We start from the raw sequence: 21,476 nt of genomic DNA, 5'->3' as shown, positions 1-21,476 counted from the left end.
TCTAAGCCTTACATCAAATAAAGCATTGGTTTCCTCATAAGAAACAGACTAATGAGAGCCACAAAAAAAACCTTGCACCTGATACACGCAAGTTTGCTTAGATAGGAAATTAAGAGAGAGAAATGAAGAACAAACATCCAAGTGTGATAATTCCAAGCATCTTAAGTGGACTTAATTTTCCAAAGTTCTTAATAATTTTATAGCATTACATATGCTTATCCTTACAATAATCTGATTGTTAACCGTGGTTAAGTCCATATCACTTTCTATGCAGAGGACTAGCTGGCCTAGAAGATTCTGACTTATTTTTATTCCATCTTTCTTAGTACCACAGAAATGTGAAACAGATCAAAACATATGTATACAACAGTTCTCTTAATCAAGACATCATGTCCAGAAGCTTCCTAGCTCTGATCCTCCCAGAAGGGGAATGGCAGATGGTTGCTGCTCAGGCCGTTGTAACAGTCCAACAAAAGGCCCAACTCCCAGCTTTCCCATTCTTGGCAAGACAAAGTGTCAGTGGAGCGTGCCAATTAAAAATAGGACACAATCACCTCTGTATTCAGGTGTCTTTTGAATGACCTGCGCAACTGGTGAATAAATGGAGACAGTAAGCTCTCTCAAATCTGAAGCGAGATGCATCCCCTTTGTTTCTAGGTCATAAATACAACCAACGTCTCCTCTGCATGCAAGCTGAACTTCTATTGCCCCAAAAGAGAAACACAGTTGTACCTTCCATGCCAACTTAACCATTTTTAAAGGGGGAACAGGAGAAAAGACACACAAATTGGTTGAAATACCAAACAAACTATTTCTCACATTCACTGGTGTGATACAACTAACCTAAAAAAATAAGTTTGGTAATTTTTAAAGGCAGCAGATGCAGGGAATCAGGATCCTGAAAAAATGTTACTACATTTGTCTAGTCAAAAGTGAGAGCAAGTAGAGATGAAAACATGGTCAAGACCAATGTTCTCTATATGGCTTCATTATCTATCCCGAAGCCACAACTTCCTCTGACAACAGTAAGCATTGGGCATGACCTTTAATTCTGATTAACAAATAGCAGGGTCATATATGCCGAGGTTTGCTATATGGCTCAAGAAGTCCTTCGCACAGTGGCCATCATCAGTATTGGAGTAAAAGATTCAAGCCCTCAGAAGGCACTTTCCGTGGCTGAGTTTCACATGGCAATAGAGAACTTGATGTCTCTGATCTTGCTACTTAACCTGTGGCCATTTTGGCAACAGGAGGAGCATCCTGACTTCAAGTGCTGTTTGCACAGATATGCTTCCTAGCAATCACAGCTCTGAAAGTAAGGAATTATCAGTCAACTTGCTTTTACTGACAAAGGACAGAATTTAACTATACTTCATAAGGCCATAATGAATTAGTGGAGCTTGACAATTCAAAATCCCAAATTGAAAACTTGCCAGGGAAAAGTTTATGACCAATTAAATCTGTAGCTTTGGGCCCTGACAACACTCTACATGTTTGGGGCTACTGGGAACCAACCCAGAGTAGTACTAGTGGAAAAGCTATCCGATAGAGACATTCTGCTCCTACAGACGAAATGTGATTATTTCTTATTCATACCCAGAATTCATATACAAACTCATTCTCTCTCTCTCTCACTCTCTTACTTATATACACACTCTACAATACATACTGGAAAGATAAAATTAAATAGATGGCTCAAAATCACTCCTATTAACAAAGAAGATCTGAAAAGTTGAGCATTTTGCACTGTTTGTTTTCTTAACATAAAACTTGAGCAAGTAGAAATGCACCATGAAATCTCAGCTATTCAATTTGCTGAGGTTTTCCTTTGAAGGCACTAGTGACATGGGCTGTAAACTCTCTTTGGTATAAGTCTGCATGGCCAATTCTCAGATTATAACAGTAAATTCTGCAATATTTGGGAATTTTAAAACCCTGGCTCTGGGAGCCATACTTCTGTATCCATCTCTGCTTTCTATTAAGAATATTCCCTTCTTCCTAGAGCATACATATTAAACCACATGATCAGAAGAGAAGGTTGAGCAATGCTTAAGTATGTTCGCTATAAGCTAAAAAACAATAAATATTTTAAATTAACATTATAACATTAATATTAAAGCTTTAGAAATACAATTTTTGAGCACGATGGACTGCTGAGGACAGGTTAATAATTTTACTAACATCAGAAGGTTTTTTTTTTTTTAATTAAACTTCATCTTATTGGTCTGAATATCTTAATAGAAACAGCAAGTTATGTTTTTAAATAGTCAACTGGATTTTCAGCACTTGACTGGATATGACCCTGAGCAACCTGATCTAACTTTGAAGCTGGCCCCGCTCTGAGCAGCGGGGTTGCACAAGATGACCTTAAAGCTTCCTTCCAACTTAAGTTATTCTGTGATTCTGTAGTCTAATTTTAAAGAAGCAATTAATTTTTCAGCTTCATTTCCTACACAATAATTCTACTGCTTTCTTTCACTCTGGTAGGATTTCCAGAAAAATGCATGACATATCTAAACAAACAAACAAACTTTGTTCGATATATACATACAGGTTTTTTTAAATATATAAAAAAACCCCAAGAATACCTTACAACTTTTTCAGCCCTTCTAGACAACATATATAAAGAAAGAAAAAAACAAAAAAACCACACCATTACCAAAATGATCACAAACGATCTGCAAATCAACTTTAAACTTTTTGTCAATGTCTGTAAAATATGGAGAAAAGTTACTCACTTCAGGGAACTGTTATGAAAACAAAGACCACAAAGACAAACTCTTGTGTTTATGGTTTGGTAGCCAGAGGATGTCAAAAGAAATCCACATGGTTAAACTTTTAGTGTATGGCATTTGAAGATGTAATAGACCATCTAAACGCTAAGTGTCTGTATTTTAAAATGTTCAGTTACATCAATCAGATACTAATTGTCACCTTTATGTTATGCAATAAAGTTTATGCTACTGTAACCAGAGAGACTTATTTGGAAAAAGATGGGGGGAACAGAGCATCCCATTTAGTGTGGCTCCAGGCCACCAAGCTTTCCAGCTCTGGAAGCCGGCATCGCAGAGGCTTCGCCATACATAACCCATTAGCACTCATCTATGCTACCGAGGAAGTTCAGTTTTACTTTATTTACATCTGACTTGAGTTTTCTACAGTTAAAAGTCACACAATTCAGTGAACAAACAGTCGGGTTCCCCTCCCGTCCCTGCACAGCTTTTGTCTATTCACACAATTTACTACATGCTTTTAGCAGCAAATACAAGAAAGTTTTAGGGGGATGCTAGCTCCATATCACAGGGGAACCTGGGTGGTGTTCTCTCAGTACTAGGTATTTTGATGAATCCAGGCATGCAGGGACTTGGCACTAGTTAACCATTTACATAACCACTGTGCAGTCATCCCAGATACAATAAATTAACTAAATAGGTAATATATATACTATATGCATATTATATTTGGAGTTATTAGGAGTTGATGTTTTCTCTTTCATATAAAAATACTAGTTTTAACATACAAGACATTGCAAATAAAGGGCATCAGAAAAATTAGAGAACATCACGTTTACTGCTAGACCATGTAACTTTTTAATCAGGCACTTTATATGAATTTATCACATTATAATATTAAATAATTTTTATTTTTTGCTAATAGGACCCCTGCCCTGTTTAATCTGCAGGATGGACTCATTCGAGGGAAAAGGACTAATTGTGCAGAGGCAATTATGAGGCTGACATTCTCTCACATTTCAGAGCATGGTTTTACAATATTAAGGCTGGTTAATTTTGCTTTAAAAACACACCCACACACAAAACACCAAGAAACTACATACACGCAATGGATTGACAGTCTTTGTCTTCAGACGCGAACTCCTCAAAGCAACAGCTACCCTTTCTGTACTTGGAAGGCATCTTCTATATACAGAGCACTCTAGGAGTATTTTTTAGGGAAACCAGTTATTATAAAAGTTATTTTAACATGATTTACCAATCAAGAAATGAAACAACTCATATTCCATAACAGGACTGGAGTTCTAAAGTGCCAAGAAAGAGAAACACCAACCGTAGCCCAGAGAGGGGGTATACAAGCTATTTCAAATTACATTATTTTAAGGCTCACATTTCAACAACCACATTACTACCACTGGTGCTGTCGCTTCCGGGATTAAAAACAAGTCTCACGCGTGCCAGTGCAAGGAATCTGATCTCGCTTTGTGCGGGAGCTGGCAGCAGTCGCGGGGAGTCGCGCTGCCTGCGAGAACAGCTGGCCCCGGCCACCGTGCTGGGAGGGACAGCACCGCCTGCGATAACCATAGCCGAGACGGAGCTGGGGGGGCACTGGACGTGCCTTCCTCCTCCTCCTCCTCCTCCACGTGCACAACTCCTTTTTCTCCTCTCCCTCTCTCCCTTTTCCCCGCCCCCCCCCCCCCAATACTGGTAGGTCATTCCCACTAAATGGTTAAGGAACTATGCTTTTCTATTGGCGCGTGCAGACATTAACCTACCGAATTCAAAAACTACAAGCTCCAATTCCACCTCTACAAGTTCCTACTGCCCTTCAAATTAGCCATGAAACAGATGCAATTTAGAGCTGAAGACACCAGAAACTGATTTCACTTGGGGATAGGTTGGCTCACCTTCCCTAAAATAGTTTAGAAAACTGTCAAACCACGTTTTCAATGGAAGCACATGACACCATCATCAGTTTCTGTGAAAGCAATACTATATTTAACATATAGGCAGAGCTGAAAGACTCATTACAGCTAAAAAAGGCTATCCCCATTGCATAGAAGAAAAACACTTTACAGTCTTATTTAAAAATATATATATACACATATATAAATGAAAATATCAACAAAAACACATTTAAGCAGGTAAGGATTATGATCTTAGTTCTGGTTTCCTATAACTAGCATTTTAATAGAAATGAGTAGGTCTCGCTGAATTTAGTCTTTCTGCGGGGGGGGTGGGAGAGGGAAGGGGAAGAGGAGGGGTGGAAACCACACTCAAGCTCATGAGGTAGCAAAATAAGCAATCCCATTTGGCCTGGTGGCAAATTAGCATAAATGTGTTTTAAAATCTCAAGGATTATCCCTCTCACCTGCAGGGATTTATGAGCTATGGGGCTTTGCACTTTTTAAACGCACATGCACACACACACCCCCGTCAGAACAGTCAGTATATTTCTCAAATCAGAAAAGCATGAGCTAAAGCCATTTATGTTTGAAAGGGAAAAGTTAGCTTGATTTCTGTAACTCATCAAGGATTAACCATTTAAGCCATCTTTAAAATAAAACTTGTCCTCTCACTTTTTTCACACATACACCTTCTCCCTCTTTCCCTAGAAGAAAAAAAAAAGAAATAGTAAGTTGCTGCCATTTTAAAAATCATTTCTTAAAAGGAACAACCCTGCAGTTAAAGCAAAAGAGTTAGCATTTTAAACAAAGGCTCATGAGAAAGTCTGAATTTTTTTTTCCCTTCACTACTATCTTGGCTTTCTTCCTGTTTTTATTAAAATTGTACTAAGGGGTGGCGCATCCACAATTCTCCCATACGCAGAGTACAGGCGCATGGCATGCACCGAACCTGGCAGTGGGAGGAACGGAAGGATGCAGGGAACCTCTGCGATATATAGAGCACTGCTTTATAAAGATTCCCCCAAACATTTGCAGCCCCCTTGCTGCTACCATAACCTCCGTAACCCACTGCAAACAGAAGAACACTAACAAAAACATTAAGCCTCGCTTTGCTCACTGAATTATCATTCACCAGTTTCAGATAAACACAAAACCATCGTCTATGCAACATGACTAAATTCCTGTTGATATAAAAAACTGGGTGTTCTGAACTTTTATCTTAGTGAACCACTTTGTTATTTAGAAGGTGCTGTTTATCTATACATATATTGTAAGGAAATGCTAGTCTTAATTAGGACTGTACATTTATGCCTTACTAACAGCACAAGAGCAAAGGCTTTTTTTGTATTTGAAGCCGGTAGCTAGGGAATTTGGGGGGAAAAAATGAATTAAAAGGACTACATGATATAAAGATATGGGAGGAAGGCAGGGCTTGGGGGTTGTTTTTAAAAAGCTTTGCTGCATTCTGCAACATTCCATAAGAGTTGCTGGAAACCTGTAGTTTTTTGTTTAGGAAAACATCAAGTTTCAGTTAAACTTCTTTTCCACTGAAGGAAAAAAAAAAAACAGTGAATCTTAAGTCTTCGAACTCGAACCACTTTTTTATTATTTACAATTTATCTGCAAAAGCATACACACAGTTGGGAGGTAAAGGATGGAAGGTAAATAGAAAAAAAAACATGCTCCCCTCCTAGCTGTACTGTTTTGTTTCAAAATTTCTAAAGTATTCAAAGGGAAGCTATTTGGACTCTATTTTTTATCATGTGCCTAGAAAAATCAGTTCATTAACCTGTACTGTTCTTAAGGTGCATTGTAAATTCATCATCCCAGTAACTGAGAAGTTGCTGCCTTTCTTTCATATTTCAGAGACAGAGGACTATTTTGGGAAAGGAGGGAGAAGGAGAAGAAGGAGTTGTGATGAGGAGAGAAAGCCATTTTCTAGAAAGAACAGTGTTTGAAATAGATTAAACACACATATGAAATACAAGAAATCGCTTTAACAACTGAAGAGGCAGAGAACAAGACAAATTAAGAAAACTCTCCTCCAGTACTGATTTAAGTACTTTTCCTCCAACTCCATTAAGAATGAAGGGATCTCTGGATTTTTGTTTCGCTCTTTAAAATTGGGGGGGGGGGGGGAGGAATCATATTAAGTGTCAAACTATTTTTTCCCTTCGAGCAATCTCCTTCCTCTTGGAAGGAACTGGCTTGTGGGAACTGGACAGTTAGTGGGGCAGAAGCATCTTCAGAGTTGTAGGAAGCAGCCCAGAGCGCAGCAGGAGAGAAGCTGGGCACCACTGTAAGAGAAGACTCCAGACGTGAAATGCAGGACTGGAGGCACCTCTGACTGTCATCAGAAATGCGACAGTAACTTTTGGAGAGAACTTCAGGTATGTGCACATCTCCTGCCTGTGCAAACTATTCTTTAAATATTTAATCTATCTACCAGGGAAGTTCAGAGGAGCGAGGAGAAAGGGGGGGGGGAAAAAAAGGGGGGGGGAGGGAGGGGGAGAGGGAGGGGGAAAAGCAACCAGTGCTTCAAGCACAAAACAGTGACATTCAAGGACAGCTATGGCCTTCCATTTCCACAACAGAACTAAGTGCTATTAACTCAATTTGCCAGCAGAGGGAAATGCCAAACAAGTCAAAAAAAGTTAGAGAGCAAAATACTAAAGGCAGGGAATAAAATTTAAAAAAATAATCAAACAAAAACACACACATGCCTTCAACAGTTAAGAGAGAGCAAATATTCTGCTCTTGGAAAGGGGAGGATGGATAAAAGAAGTAAACATAACTCAAAGTAACTATTTTGCTCATTCTTCCAGACTTTGGAGAGGAAGCAGTGAAAGTGTCAGGCCAAAATATAAGCACTGAAGAACAGTACGAGCAAGCAAAAACAGACTTTCGACATCAGTGTCAGCACAGAGTGACTGCAAATCAATTATTTTCTTAAATCTAACATTCTGAAGAAGAATAAAGTCTTGTGATTACACAACAAAAAATGAACTGAGGTGAACAAATATGAATTTTTAAAGGACTGTCCAACATGAAAGTATGAACAAGTTTAAAGGGAATACATATTTTACAGAAAATCATTCTGTATTATGGAAGACTTATTACATTTATACAGAATCCCAAGAGTCTGAACTTCTTTTTGCTGAGGAGATTTCAGAACAGCAGGGGTCCCATTAGACTCCCTGTTTTTCTTCCACCTTATAAATATTATCCATACACCATTTCCATGGTTACAAAGTATAGTGAAAGCTACTTAAATGGAATACCAGTTAAGGGAATAAACCTGTTTTAAACATATTTTGATGAAGGGCCACTCACATGCAACAGACAGGAAACAGACACGATTATAGGCGGCATTTTAAAACTAGAAAACACGAAACTGAAGTGTGAAACAATTTGTTCAACAAAGGAATTTAAAATGCATTAACAATGCAAAAAAACAGACAAGCCCTGCAATCACTAGGACTTCTGGTTTAAAGCATTACAGGGTAAGAATCAAGAAGAGCACCAGGGAGCTTTTCAGTGACAGGTATGGGGAGATTAACATCACTAGAAGGTGGTGCAGCTACTTTCCCACAAATATGAGACAGAAATTAGGTACACGAGTAATAATAAGCAAGCGTTCAAAATTCAGATGAACTGCGATTAGAGCTTGTATGTCAGGGCCCCTCACGGCAATAGGTAATCTTTTAGACTTCTACGTTTGTAAAGCTCTTTCAAAATCAGACGCTGTACTGTCTTCTCTCAGCGCGTCCAGAAACACTCTAAATGAATGATAGTTCCCCAAGCATGCACAAGGAAAGATTAAACCTCTCAATATAGTGGTAGTCTAAACCTCAGTTCTACTTCCAGTTTATAATTCTACCTCCAGTTTCTCCACTTTCATTTACATTTATCCAGCAGCTGAGCAGGTACTCCCACAGGCAGCTGACCAAGACTCCCTCCATTATTTTCTCTTCCAGCTGTGAAGTTCGACTTCCTCCTTGTACCAGCTGTATTGCTCGCTGGAGCCTTTTGCAAAAAAAAGCAAAACAAAACAAACTCCACAGCAACAACCACCCCCCCACACACATACAATTCAGCTCACCAAGAGCCATTCTCCCAGTCTCCTTTTTTATTGGGGGGGGGGGGGGAAGGCGGGGGAGGTGCAAATCAAAATGGTTCATTGATGGGTCTGGGGACCACCAGCATAAGTGTAAGCAGAAGTACCTGGCTAGGGGAAGAAGTGGGACCTCCTTCCCTCAACAGCCATGAGTTCCCTTTCTGTATACTGGATAAAAGACTGAGCACTTCCCTGCTTTTCTTTTGCTTTAAACTGAAGAAATCATCAGGAAATCATCTTTTACACACACACATACCTTGCCTCTGTTAAAAGTTTGGCTTGTGAGCTGTATTTTAGATGATCCACATGATCCTGTTCTTTTTACTTTGAGACTGGACTACCTGTGGAACTACTGGGGGAAAAGAGGCATCTGAATTTGCCAGGCATCCGAGCTCCGTATGTCCTGCTTGTTAGCTCAGACAGAATAAGAATCACTATTACTTTTTGCTTATCATCATTATGATACAGAGGATAACAATTCTTTAGTTATTTACTGCGTCTTCTAGGAAAAGATTGTGTAAAAAGGTCAGGGAGAAAAGTCACCATCCTAGACACACCTTAAACACTAAAATTAAACCAACCTGCGCTATTTAAGCTACAGGTCAACCTACATGTCAATATGTGGACAAGGTACAGGTCCACACTTCCTGTATGGCATACTACTTGGGATAAACTGGCCTCTTCAATTTAATTCTTTGTTTTAGCACATGCATTAAAAATAAGCTATTTAATGTATACACAATACAGCAACATAAACTTGAAATTTAGCTGCTAATGTAAATTCTCATGTTCTGTACTTAATGATACTGTAAAGTACTTAAAAAAAAAAAAAAGAGCTCATTTTACTTTTTACAGAATTTTTCTTATAATAGGAAGCTCGACAGCTCAAAAATTAGAAACTAAACATAAATTCTTACCTTTTCAAAGCTACAGATCGCTCCGAATCTAATGTGCCGTAGGCTTCTGAATAATTGTCAGAAGACGATACGAAAATGATTTGTTAGTGAACAGATGTTCACATGACAAAAGTATCAAAGAGCTATCATTTGTTCCTTGGTCTTAAAATCTGAAGACAGACCAAGATGAAGAAGGTAGTGCTTGTCACCTTCTAGAAGGGGCTTCTTCTATAAAGAATGCTGGCAATTTGGTTTCACACAGTTCTGTGCTAAAAAAAAGTCTCAAACTTCTGCTGATACAGTTGGATGTTGGGCGCTCTGAACCCTGCAAAAGGAGACTGGGACCCTCTGTCGCTATCGGAAAGTTACTACATTTTCTGTACTCTCGAATAAATGCAACATCTGTTCCAAGTACAGCCTGCTAATATTTACTAAAAAACATTCTGTATCTGGCTTGCTTTTTAGTCAAAGTCTGATTTTATTTCGCCAGCCATTATTTCATTATACTATGTTGTCATTTTGGCACTCCTGATTTCCTGAGCACAAAGACCTACTAAAAAGGAGACAAGCTTAAGATCTGCTGTCTAACAATAATTGTAGCATGTTCTGTGTGTAGCTTAAATAAAGAAAATAAAGAGCATGAAGGTTTTCATGAGTTTCCAGTTTTACATACCAATAAATTATAGAATGTTTAAAGGCATCAACTTGCATAAAATAAGGACTGTGTTGTACAAGCATGAATAAAGAGACAATAAACAGAATCAGGTAAGAACACAGTTGTTTCCAACTCTGGACTAAATAGGATAATTAAAGCTCCCTTCTCTCCCCCTCCATCCCAAAATAAAAGCATGAGTGAGAACGGATATCATTACATTCACAGAACTGTTATAAGCAAAGTCAAATGCAGCCACTCGCATTTAGCATGCAGGCTGTACACACTCCCAGCTACGTCACGCTGAGAAAACACGCTCGCCGAGCGCTCTGCCTTCCCCAGGCCTCCAACGCAACTGTCGCTAGGCCTAAATCAGGTAGCGCCGCGCTCGGGGCTGCTGCCGATGGGCAGGTTTCCACCCCTTCTCCCCGTCTCCCCTCAAATTTAGAGCTACTGATCCTGTCAGTATTAGCTCCCCCCGTCCCCCTCCCCAACACACACGCTGCTTCCTCCAGCTATAGCATCTGTGTTAGAAAAGGCGGCTGAGCCGCAATTTACTGCGGGAGATTTGGCCCTAATTTCTCCTCTTTACTGCCGCAGCTCTCCCGCGGCCTCCGAGCCGTCGGTGGCTGCTGCTCTTTGTTCCTCGAATGCAACAGGACTTACTCCGCCAGGCTGCGTCACCGCTCTCACGGCAGACCTCCAAGGGAAAATCCCCTCTTCCAGCCGCTTCGCGCGGGGCCGCAGGAACACGCAGATTTCCCCCTTCTCTCCACGATACAGAGCACAGGCCCAACGCAGGCTCGCTGTTCACACGTTTCCCCTTCCTCACCCACACCAGTTCCTTACTCCCCTGCTTATTTTCCTACAAAGCTGTAAAATGAAAAGTGCAATTAAATGGGGCCCAAGAACCTCAAGTGTTCTCTTCTAGGGAACTCGATTTCTCTGTCAGGTTAATCCCATTCCGACAACTCCTTTAGGCCTTTCACTTTCTCTAATTCAGCATTTTTCTTCCCTTAGGATTCCTAATCCATCCGGTGGTTTTGCAAGCCCAGGTTGAGGACAAACAAAAAAGTTCTGTCTCTATACAGCATGAACTTTCTCATCCAGGCAAGATGAAACAACACAGACATAAAAAACACATTTTCTAATAGCTTTACCCTGAATGACTTTTTGGGTAGAGTACTTGATGCAACAGTGAGTCTCACGAGACTGACACAAGACTACTGGGGAAACACAGCAGCATAAGCTAAGGCTTAGATGAACTCTTAAAATTTATTTTCATCAGACCAAACAAAACCAGGCAGCATTCTGGAGATTAAACAGATATCAGAATATTGTATAAAAAACCCTAATTAAAGAGGTCTAAGACATAAGCGGTAAAAAAAGGAATACACACTTTACCCAAATACTGTAGGCAAAAATAGTTTCACCGCATCCTTTTTACACAGTTTGACCCTTCCAGGGAACAGTCCACAGCAATTCTAAATTCCAAGACTTCCCAGACAACCCAGAGCACACACAACTTTTTTCTTTTCTTTAATAATTATATGAACAGTGATTTAATAGCTTATTGCAATGAAAACCCTGACACACTTGATACATAAACGTTTATGACAGAGTCCCAAAGAGCTCACAAACAGACAACAAAGAACACAAAAAGAATGGAAAAGTGAAAACTAGTTTATGCATGACCTCAGGAAGATCAGTTCTCTCTCCCCCCCATTATTATAGATTTGTTTTCCAGTCTCAATGCATCGCAGACTTTCCCTATTAATGACTGTCAAAATTATGTTTTCTCCAGAATTTGGTCAAGACTTGAGCAGCTGTTTCCCTCCTCTCTTATGTAGGATATACCCGAATTAAACCCTAAGGTTTACTTCAGTCCCTTGTCTTCCAAGAAACACCTGCCCCAGATGGAAGGAAAAAAATCAGAAAGACACTCTCATAGTCCTTATCAGCCCCTTCTGCTGCAAGAAAACATACATCCTTGCACCAGCAGAAGGTATTTAAGTTCTCAAAACAACAAACATGAATATTTTTAAGAAATCTAAAGTGAAAGGCAATTAATGTCTCGGAAGTCACTCCTAGTGAATAATAGTCCCTACTGTCATTTTAACCTGTGCTAAATGGCATATTTTAAAATTGTCTATCGGAGAAACATTAAGAATTTCAATTATTGCAGCCTTTTCTATTTTCTCAAGTTGCATTAACAAGCACATAATATCTGGCACTGGTTCCGTGGGGGAAGTGGCATCCGTATCATCCTTTGATTCTCACTACAGGCTCCAGCCCTGGAAGAAGGCAGAATACTAAAATGTACTTTTTTCCTAAAGAGGACAGGAGGGTTGTTTAGTGAACAAACGAAGGGACCTAGGGGTCAGCAGAAGCACATGTTTCCAGTTTCAGAACTGGATCACTTGAATTGCCTCCATCAAGTCACTTAAAATGCTTCGTCTTCTAAATACAAACACACAGTTAATAATGACACCTTACTGATAACAATGCAAGGATTCATTCCTGGTTTTCTATGTTTTTAAAGATGTTTGAAAAAAGGTGCACTAATAGACAAAACAATGGTTTGTCCAGCTAAAGACAGAGAATCCAAGCAACTTTCAGCTGCTTAAGTTACATGTGCCACAAAGACAAAAAACGTTATTCAGACTTCCTATTCATGAACACCTAAAATGTCAATCCCGCTTTTTCAAAACCAGCATGAAAGTTCACATACGAGTGGTGAAGATAACAGTAATTTTTATGAATTAAACTTTTCTCAATTAATAGGTTCCTGCTGCAGTTACACAGTACACCAGAGACTGTTCAAATTCCACAACAGATTAATACTAACCTACCAAAAAAATTTTTTTCCACAACTTGCCAAGCATTGCAACTATGCACCCACACAAGAGCACAAGCTGCTAAGAGCTTCTGAATATAATAATGTAAAATTATAATTCAAATTACTAAATGCACAAATAGCAAGCAAGTTGAAAGGGGGTTGATTTCCCCCTAACAATAATCTAAGCCACCCAGATATGTAGAAATTTGTACAATGCTGTGAGACTCCGTACACACTGAGCAAAGCTGAAGCATAGGTTGTAATTCCTACCGCAGGTAAATTGTTACGGTCTGCATGTCACATCTGCACGTTCATATTTGAAGCATTAGCCCTCCAGGCTAGAAGTCTTCTAGACAGAAGTGTCTGTCATGGCCTCCTGTCCTAACTCCTCAGATATGTTAAGAAAGAACACATGCACTGCTCTGTCAGTCTAATAATTTAATCTCCTATCAATACTTACAGAAGCAAGGAAAAGGCAAATTCACATGTAAAAAAGGTAAATTCTCATGTAGAAGCACAATAAACAAAGTAGTGTTACTTTCTAATAATACTTCTTCTCTGAAAGTGTCTATCCCCACTTCTGCAGAAATTCTACCAGTTAATATAAACTCCTCAGAAAAGCAAACTGAGATGTTCTAGATAAACAGGGATTATAACTACGAGAGTTAACACCTGCCCTTGACCTGACAACCAAACTGCTTTAAAACTGATCATAACACCCCTCATTGAGATCAGAGCTGGGCAAGTGAGGAGTTTCGGTTCTAAAAATCAGTTTCAAAAAACAAACAAACAAAACAATGAAAATTCTACAAAGATGACAGAGAGATATGCACAGGATTCCTGGTATTTATTCAGAAAATGAACTTATGGCAGGTTATAACAAAAACATGACAGGCTTGGTGAAAAAGACAAAACAGTGAATTCCACAAACTGGAAGAGAAATAGTTTGAAAATAGAAGCAGGGGTGACACTACCAACCAGAAGTGGTGTGATGTAATTCACAGTACTACAGCTTACAAAGTACTGGCTATTTAAACCATCTTGCAAAATCACATCTCTGAGGAACGCTCTCTTCCAAGCGTTTACTGGAGAATATAGCAGATTGCAATCTTAATGATATGAAGCTCTTAAACATTCAACTTCAAAGCAAAAGAAAGGGGCACTGGAACACGTAATTCGAACAGCTAAAAATTCATACACCATATCGCATCAAAAAGAAGGGGAAGGAGAACATATTTATATACCTCACACCACCTTGGATCAAAATCCATGAGAGGGCCTTCCCCTTCTTATTTAGAATACATTTAAAAGACAGAAAGCAAAGAACAGCAACAAATGGTCACAAAGCAGGGAGGTTATCAGAACAAGGATCAGGACTGAGGCTTTGCCATTGAACATACTTGTAAGTGATCTGGCAAAGGGGGAGACTACAGGGATTATGATGCTTTCCATTATTCCAGATGGTTAAAATTAAAGCAGACTTCAAAGAGTTACAGGGGATCTGATAATACCAAATGATTGATTTTCATTTGTCGTTTTATTGTCCCATGTTGACAAGTGCAAAGTAACATACTCAGAGGAAAAAATAACCTTAACTGTACATACACAATGATGAGTCTAAATTAGTCATCACCACTTAGGAAAAAGATCTTGAGATTACTGCAAGCAAACAGTTCAACTCCCAGCAGTGATTCAGAAAGTCAGAGAAAATCTTAGAAGTTATTAGGAATAGACCAGAGAGCAACATAAGAGACATTTCCCTGTGATGGATGCTACAGCTAATTCTGGTCACTTCACCTCAAAAAGGAGGCAGCTCAAAATGGTACAGAGAAGGACAACAACCGGGGAGCATGCTTGAAACAAATGAAACCGATTTTTTGACACAAACAGTGCAATTAAACTGCGTGGAACTCACTCCTATGGAGGCCACAGATACAAATGAGTCCAAAAAGGCGATAAACAAATTCACCCATAAATAGGCTTAAAGTTGCTATTCACAGTGTAATTGCCCAAATGCATCTTCCTCATCAGGCAGTAGCTAAACAAGTGTCCATCACAAATTTACCCTGTTACTATTTCAGAAGTTGTTATGCTTCACCTATCTCTTGCACAGTTAAGTCAGCTGCTGCGGGCCACTAATAAAGGCAAGATACTGGATTAGATGGACATTTGGTCCAGCACAGCATGTTAATTCTTACATTTAATCAGACTGAGCAGCCATAGGATCTGGGGGTTCTTTTGGTAAATAAACTAGACTATAATTCAAACATAATATTAAAAGCAGAAATTGTAACTTCTGAAGCAGAATGTGTTGCATCAGTAAAATAAAAATGTGATCAAATATTCCACTTAAAAAAGAAAAAAACACACATAACCCAAACTACTGAAAAATACAAATACTCTGACAAGCCCCTCACCAACCACGATGTTGACCCAAGGAGAATCAGGGAGTTAGTCTCTCTCAACCTAAAAAGACCCAGAAAGTTGGAAAGCAGCACTAAAAATAAGCCATGGATGTTTGCTGGAAAAACTGCCAAGACCCATTTAAGATTGGCAACAACTTGGCTTCCTCCCAGCTGACCAGAAGAAAGATCTCCTGAACCAATGGATTCAAAGGAACATGTAGATGAATGTCTGACTCCTGTCCAAGAAAAATGAACTTGCCAAAGACATCAGGTCTTGTCTGACCCTGGAGCAGTACTGGATGCTCTCCCTTTTAATAAGGGAGCCTAGCTGAAGAAATACTCCTGTTGCATAAAATGCATAACCTCTAGCTGAGACCCAGGACACACACTGAACAAAATCCTGCTAGAAATACTGCAAATTCTGCTAGAAAGTACTGCCTAAACAATCCAGTGAATGTCTGTTTTCTCATCACTGTCAACTTCCTTTTCTGACAGATGAGCTTTTGAAGATAGCCAAGATGAAAGCCATGCAGGATAAACAAGCAGGTCTCAATCTGTGAATCCTGACAAAGAAGTTTCATTTTCTAGAGTTTGGAAAACAAAGCCAGTGTCCCGTATACACCACCTTTCAGTATTGCTGTAGGCAGTAAGATAAATGTGCCCAAAAGGTTATAAGCTTGATCCGGAACACACAAGTCTCAAGGATAAAAAAGGAAAAGAATTGTAGCTTTATGATCAGGTTCATGAAGACACTGACGTTGCCTCGATAAAATTATTGCTCAATGACACTGGTGAGAAAGCTGATCATGATACAGTTCAGATGAGAAATCTCCGGTCACACAAAAAGACAACAAGATGAAATGTTATGCTGCTTTACATTTTGTTTTCATTTCAGGTAGGAGGGTAGAATCATCCTGTTATTTAAATAAGCTTCCTGCTTAAGGGATCACACAGGTTGCTTTCCCCCCCCCCCCCCCATTTTTGGGTGTTTTTTTTGTTTTGTTATCTAGGCCAATAACAGCATTGGAATCAGTCCTGCTGAAAAAGAAACAGCAACATAATGCCTTTGTCATCCTAAAGACTATTTGTGCGAGCTACACAGGCAAAAAACTACACTACAAACCAATAATTCAAAGAAATTGGCACTCTTACTCGTAGTTGGGAATTTCAGATTTAGTAAATGTTTTCTCATCCAGCATTGTCATAGGCTGAATGTTTCAGGTTGAATTTGTTGGTATCCCCTTGAGAGAACTGAAGGGAGATTTAATCATAGCATGTGTTTGTTCTAAATTTATCCATGCTTCAAAGCTTCTGCTGATCATCCGTGGGGCAAAATTTCTCTCTTCTCCATGCCACCATTAAACCCCACCACAGATACGTAATTTGTCTTCCAGATGCACAACTTGGAAAGTTTTCTTCTGAAGTGTCCAGTCTCTCACTGGGACCAAACTCTAATATCAGACAAGGTATACAAGAGCTCCAAGTGGCACCAAGAAACCTCTCAAATCTCATTCACATCTTTTGCTTGTGATAAAATAAATGCTTATCTTTTCACTCTCCTTCTGAAAGCAAAGGGGGTTTTCCTCCTCCCCCCCCATATCATGTGATACTACTTCAATTGCTACACAAAAATACCCAGATGATTTTGACATATTCCAAAATACAGACAACCTTTTGATGCAACTTGTTCTTTATTCACATATTAGGCTTTGTGGAGATGGCGGAAGAAGAGAACAACTGTATGAACGTCTCTGGATTTATGTCTGTTTGCCTGCAGTTGCAAGCGATTGGTCTCAGCGATGCAGGCTGACCTTTCTAGTGTGATACTATTCTCATACTGTTTTACTTCACATTTCCATATCATTTGCACACAAAACGGACTCCTTTGGCAACACAGAGAACAAGAATCCAAAGTCTTCTCTACTATAAGAGAATCTGTTCCAGAATTAAAGTAATAAAAATGCAGCACCAGACAACACAATCCCCTTGGATCTAAGACCTTTAATGCCAAAGAAATACAAGTGAAAATTATTTTAGAAACAGTATTTCATTAAACACTGGTGATGCCAGTGTGAATGACTGCACCTAAACAGAAGTATGCCAATCACTGAACTGTTAGTGCAAGAAGACACTCCAGGAAGTTTCTTTAGAGCTCCTCTATAGCTCATGAGATCAGCAAAAATGGAGATTTCTACTTCACCGAAGTCACATTGTAGAGCAACGAATGAGACACAGTAGTTACTGAAGTTGCCTTATATTTGGCCTTGAAAGCATCTACAAAATTTCAGAGTTGAAGTGTTGCAACATAACACTTCAGTGAAGGGACTGTACTAAAACAGTTTACTGATGAAAGTCAACCAAAGGCTCATGCAAAATCAGAGTCTGAAAACGTGAACAGTTCTAACATATTCAAGGGGCATGCATCAAAGTTCCTGAGCTCTACAAACACCGTAAGACACCAGCCGACAGCACAAGCGGTACTGTTTATATGAACTTAAGGGTCTTAACTGGAGACACTCCAGAGTAAGAGACCTACATTTTACAGATTTACAGGATCATGACCCAATGCACCCCAAAGATCGAGAACCTAATGCTGTGGATAATCACAGAATCAATCACGTGAAGTTCTAAGCATCAGAGTCAGTCCTTCAGGGGAACTATCTATGCTAAACACAGATTTAAAACAAGAAAAACTTTCTTACATACAACTTTGGATGTTCACTATGGACATGTTAAACATAGAAATGCTTTATCCAAAAAAAGAGAAAGAGAGAAAGGGAGACAGACCTTTCAGATTTGCATTGGTATATCATATCTGTATTGAGCAGCACTCAGAGTCAGCAGCAGCAATGCTGGACCCAGCTGACTGGGACGAATGCAGAAATTTGGGTATTGCCGATTCTACAGATTTTCCACATGGAAAAGGGGTTTGTCCAAACTAACAGAGCAAGATATTTGTCACTGAGCAGTACTGACTTGGGTGGATCAGAGGATTCTGCTCACAGAAGCTGGGCACAGAACAGCTTTAACAAGCAGTTAAAATTTGGGCGCTGATGGAACAAGTTACTCAATGTCATTTTTGCTGTGCACTGAACCATTCCATGCAACTAGTTATGCTGCCAGAGTCAGAAAACATGACACAGAAACGTAGCAGTATTACACACTGAAGACATTGGAACACTGACCCCATTCACCACACCAATCACAGATAAAGTCCATTCTGGCCATGTTTTAACTTGGTGAATTTAAGTCCTAACCTTAACTCTGACCCTTGGGATGCACTAAGAATATGCACCCACATAACAGGATCTGTTGAAACATTATCATGTAATATGTAATAAACAGGGTAATATGTAATTTCTTGTATTAATTGTACTACAAAATAGGGGAGTCAGAAAGATGGACAAGAAAACAACAACAAACTTTCTTCTACATTCTTTCAGGTTCTGTGGAACTTAACTCAGGACCATTTCTTGGCACCAGTGCTTAGCTTCATAACCTAGATTTCACTGGATTTCAAGTTCACATTCATTAATCGTTCTCTCTTCTATGCACCAAATGGTCTCCCAGTCATATTCGAACCTCTACTTTTCCTTCAAGTGAAGACAACCTAATAAAAATATATCCAAAACTTCAAAAACAAACTACCCTATTTATTATGTACAATCTGTTTTGCAAAAATCTCAGCTCCTTCAGGGCAAGCACTGCTTACTGGTACACCACCTATGCTTAAACAGTAATTCATTTTTAGGATTGTTTCTGTTTACAATGTAACAGCATTCAGGACTTGAAGGAAGCTGGCAGTTTACAGGATTAAACACAAAACAGTGAAGGCCTCCACTCCTAGCTTAAGGTCTTCAATTAACTCATCGCAATGTAGAATAAATCAATTTCTCTCTGCCTCAGTTTCTAATCTGAAACACGGGAATAATAATACTCACCAGACTGACCTGTTATCTTTCAAGTGAAGCAGATTTTCAAATAATAACAGGCACACCTATACTCAAGCGAATAAACTATGCTGATTCACAACAGCAGATTGCCTGGGCCAAATTCCATACAGTATTAACAAGTCAACAGGAAGCACTCTAAAATTATTACATTGATGTGCTCTTTTTCCTTCCCCTGCACTCCGGTTAGCTGGCACTCTCGTGTTCCCTATCAATGCATAGACACAGGTATCAACCTCAAATTCTGCCTTCCCTTTCCCTTTTATTATGTTCTCCCTCATCACCCCTTAAAAGGGTGTGTGTGGGGGGGTTGTTTTGGGTTTTTTTTCCCTCTCCCTCCTCTCCCCTCGGCAGCACACAAATGGGAACTGTAGCATCTGGAGAATGGTATTTGTAGCTGGGGTAGTCACACGCAGTGTGGGAGTGCGGATGGTAGTCACTAATCCAAAAGGAAAAATTCAAGTAACCGTACACTTAATAGAAGTTCCTTTCTTCTCAAAACCATGATTATTCAATATAAGTAAAAAGATTTACACACTCTATCACAAACATAGCCATGAATCACTGTGCCAATCTAACAAGGAATTGCATAAGTATACAATTAGTGTTTAATGGAAGAAAGGCAGAGTGCAAGACTGTTGTACAATATAAGTAGAGCTCTGCTACAAGAAAAACAAAGTGTCCAAAACATGGCTTTACAATTACTCACACTGATTGCCATGGATTTTTAACTGAATAATCGTTTACTTAGAATAGGAACATTAAAATGTAGATTTCTCCATTTTTAGTGGCTACTATAACCAACTGAAAGCTAGTATTTTAATCTTTCGCAATGTGGACAGAGAGTCAAAGGGTACCATGGAGCATGATATGATTAAGCTTTCTAAACAAAAGGATCAGCGGTTTGAAGAAGGCTTTGAAGGATTTTGGTGGCAGTCAAGCTTCCCTCTCCCTCAGACGATTTTATATCCCCAGGAAGCTGGGACCTACACCCAGGAACTTCATCCAGGAGAGGAGGCAGTAACGTACTGCTGGGGGACACTCCTCTAACTTTCAGGTCCCCTCCCATCAACCTTGCCACCTCCTTCATCTGCTCTCTCTTGGGACCTGCTGACTCAGCAAACACAGCAGCCCTGCTCCAGCACTGGGCTTGGACATGGAGACAGCCACCACACAGCTGGAAGGATTGCCACAACAGTGGGAGACAGTAAAATAAGGCAGAATAGTGCAGGGCACTAAACTAGCACTGCACATGCCACAGTAATATCAAGATTGGCACTTGTAATCGTATGTTTATAATCACATTGCTATTGTGGTATCAGTGTACCGTCCATCAGTACCGTAATTTCTTTGCAAAGTTACTCTTTAAAAAAATTCCATGTTACATATGCCAAGAACATTTTTAATGGTCCTGTTCCTGTGCTAGAGAAGATGTTTAAGCACATCTCTCTTCACACACAGAGGTTCTCACGTGTTCTTTTTTTTTATATCTTCTTTACATACTCCTCTCTCTGCTCTTCCAAGGATGACTTTTTTCAACCCACTGGGAAAAACCCAGCTCCTCTCAATTCAGATTCTGACCATTACATGGAAGAAGGTTCAAAAAAAAAAAAAAAAGTTTATTTCAAGTGCATGATGGCAAGTTCCTTCTAGCGTAACTTTTGATGCCCAAAAAGCACACAAGTCTTATTGTCTGCTGGACTACCAAAGACCACAGCATGGAAAGCAAGATAGAGGAAAGTGTAAAGTTTAATCATAACACAATGGAAGTTTTATTTATCTTTTAAACCTCCAACTATATGTGGGATAATGGCAAAAATGATTTAAAAAAATAAAAATAAACCCACACAGGGATAGTACTTATCACCTTTCCTTTATTATGCAAAAATTCTGGAAGCTGCCACAGGAGTTTCTGACAACTTCCCATTGACTTCAGCCAGGCTGGGATTTCCTGCTAAATCAGGACACGTTTACTCTT

At 39.5% G+C, this 21,476-nt stretch overlaps 1 protein-coding gene across 9 annotated transcripts in view; it reads right to left on the bottom strand.

The window, feature by feature from the left end:
• The window catches only part of PHF21A (PHD finger protein 21A), a 146,099-nt gene that overhangs the window by 115,434 nt on the left and 9,189 nt on the right, over positions 1–21,476 (bottom strand). The window contains exon 1 of one of the 9 annotated variants that reach the window (XM_013959384.1): positions 3,836–3,919. The exons of the other annotated variants lie outside the window; for them this stretch is intronic. The gene's annotated coding sequence lies outside the window, so the exon portion shown is untranslated. Of the gene's footprint in view, positions 1–3,835; positions 3,920–21,476 lie in introns of those variants that run through there. 9 annotated transcript variants of the gene reach the window in all.

The sequence above is a fragment of the Apteryx mantelli genome, chromosome 4 (genome assembly GCF_036417845.1).
Source record: "Apteryx mantelli isolate bAptMan1 chromosome 4, bAptMan1.hap1, whole genome shotgun sequence".
NCBI lineage: Eukaryota > Metazoa > Chordata > Aves > Apterygiformes > Apterygidae > Apteryx > Apteryx mantelli.
This window is presented reverse-complemented; position numbering and strand designations above follow the sequence as displayed.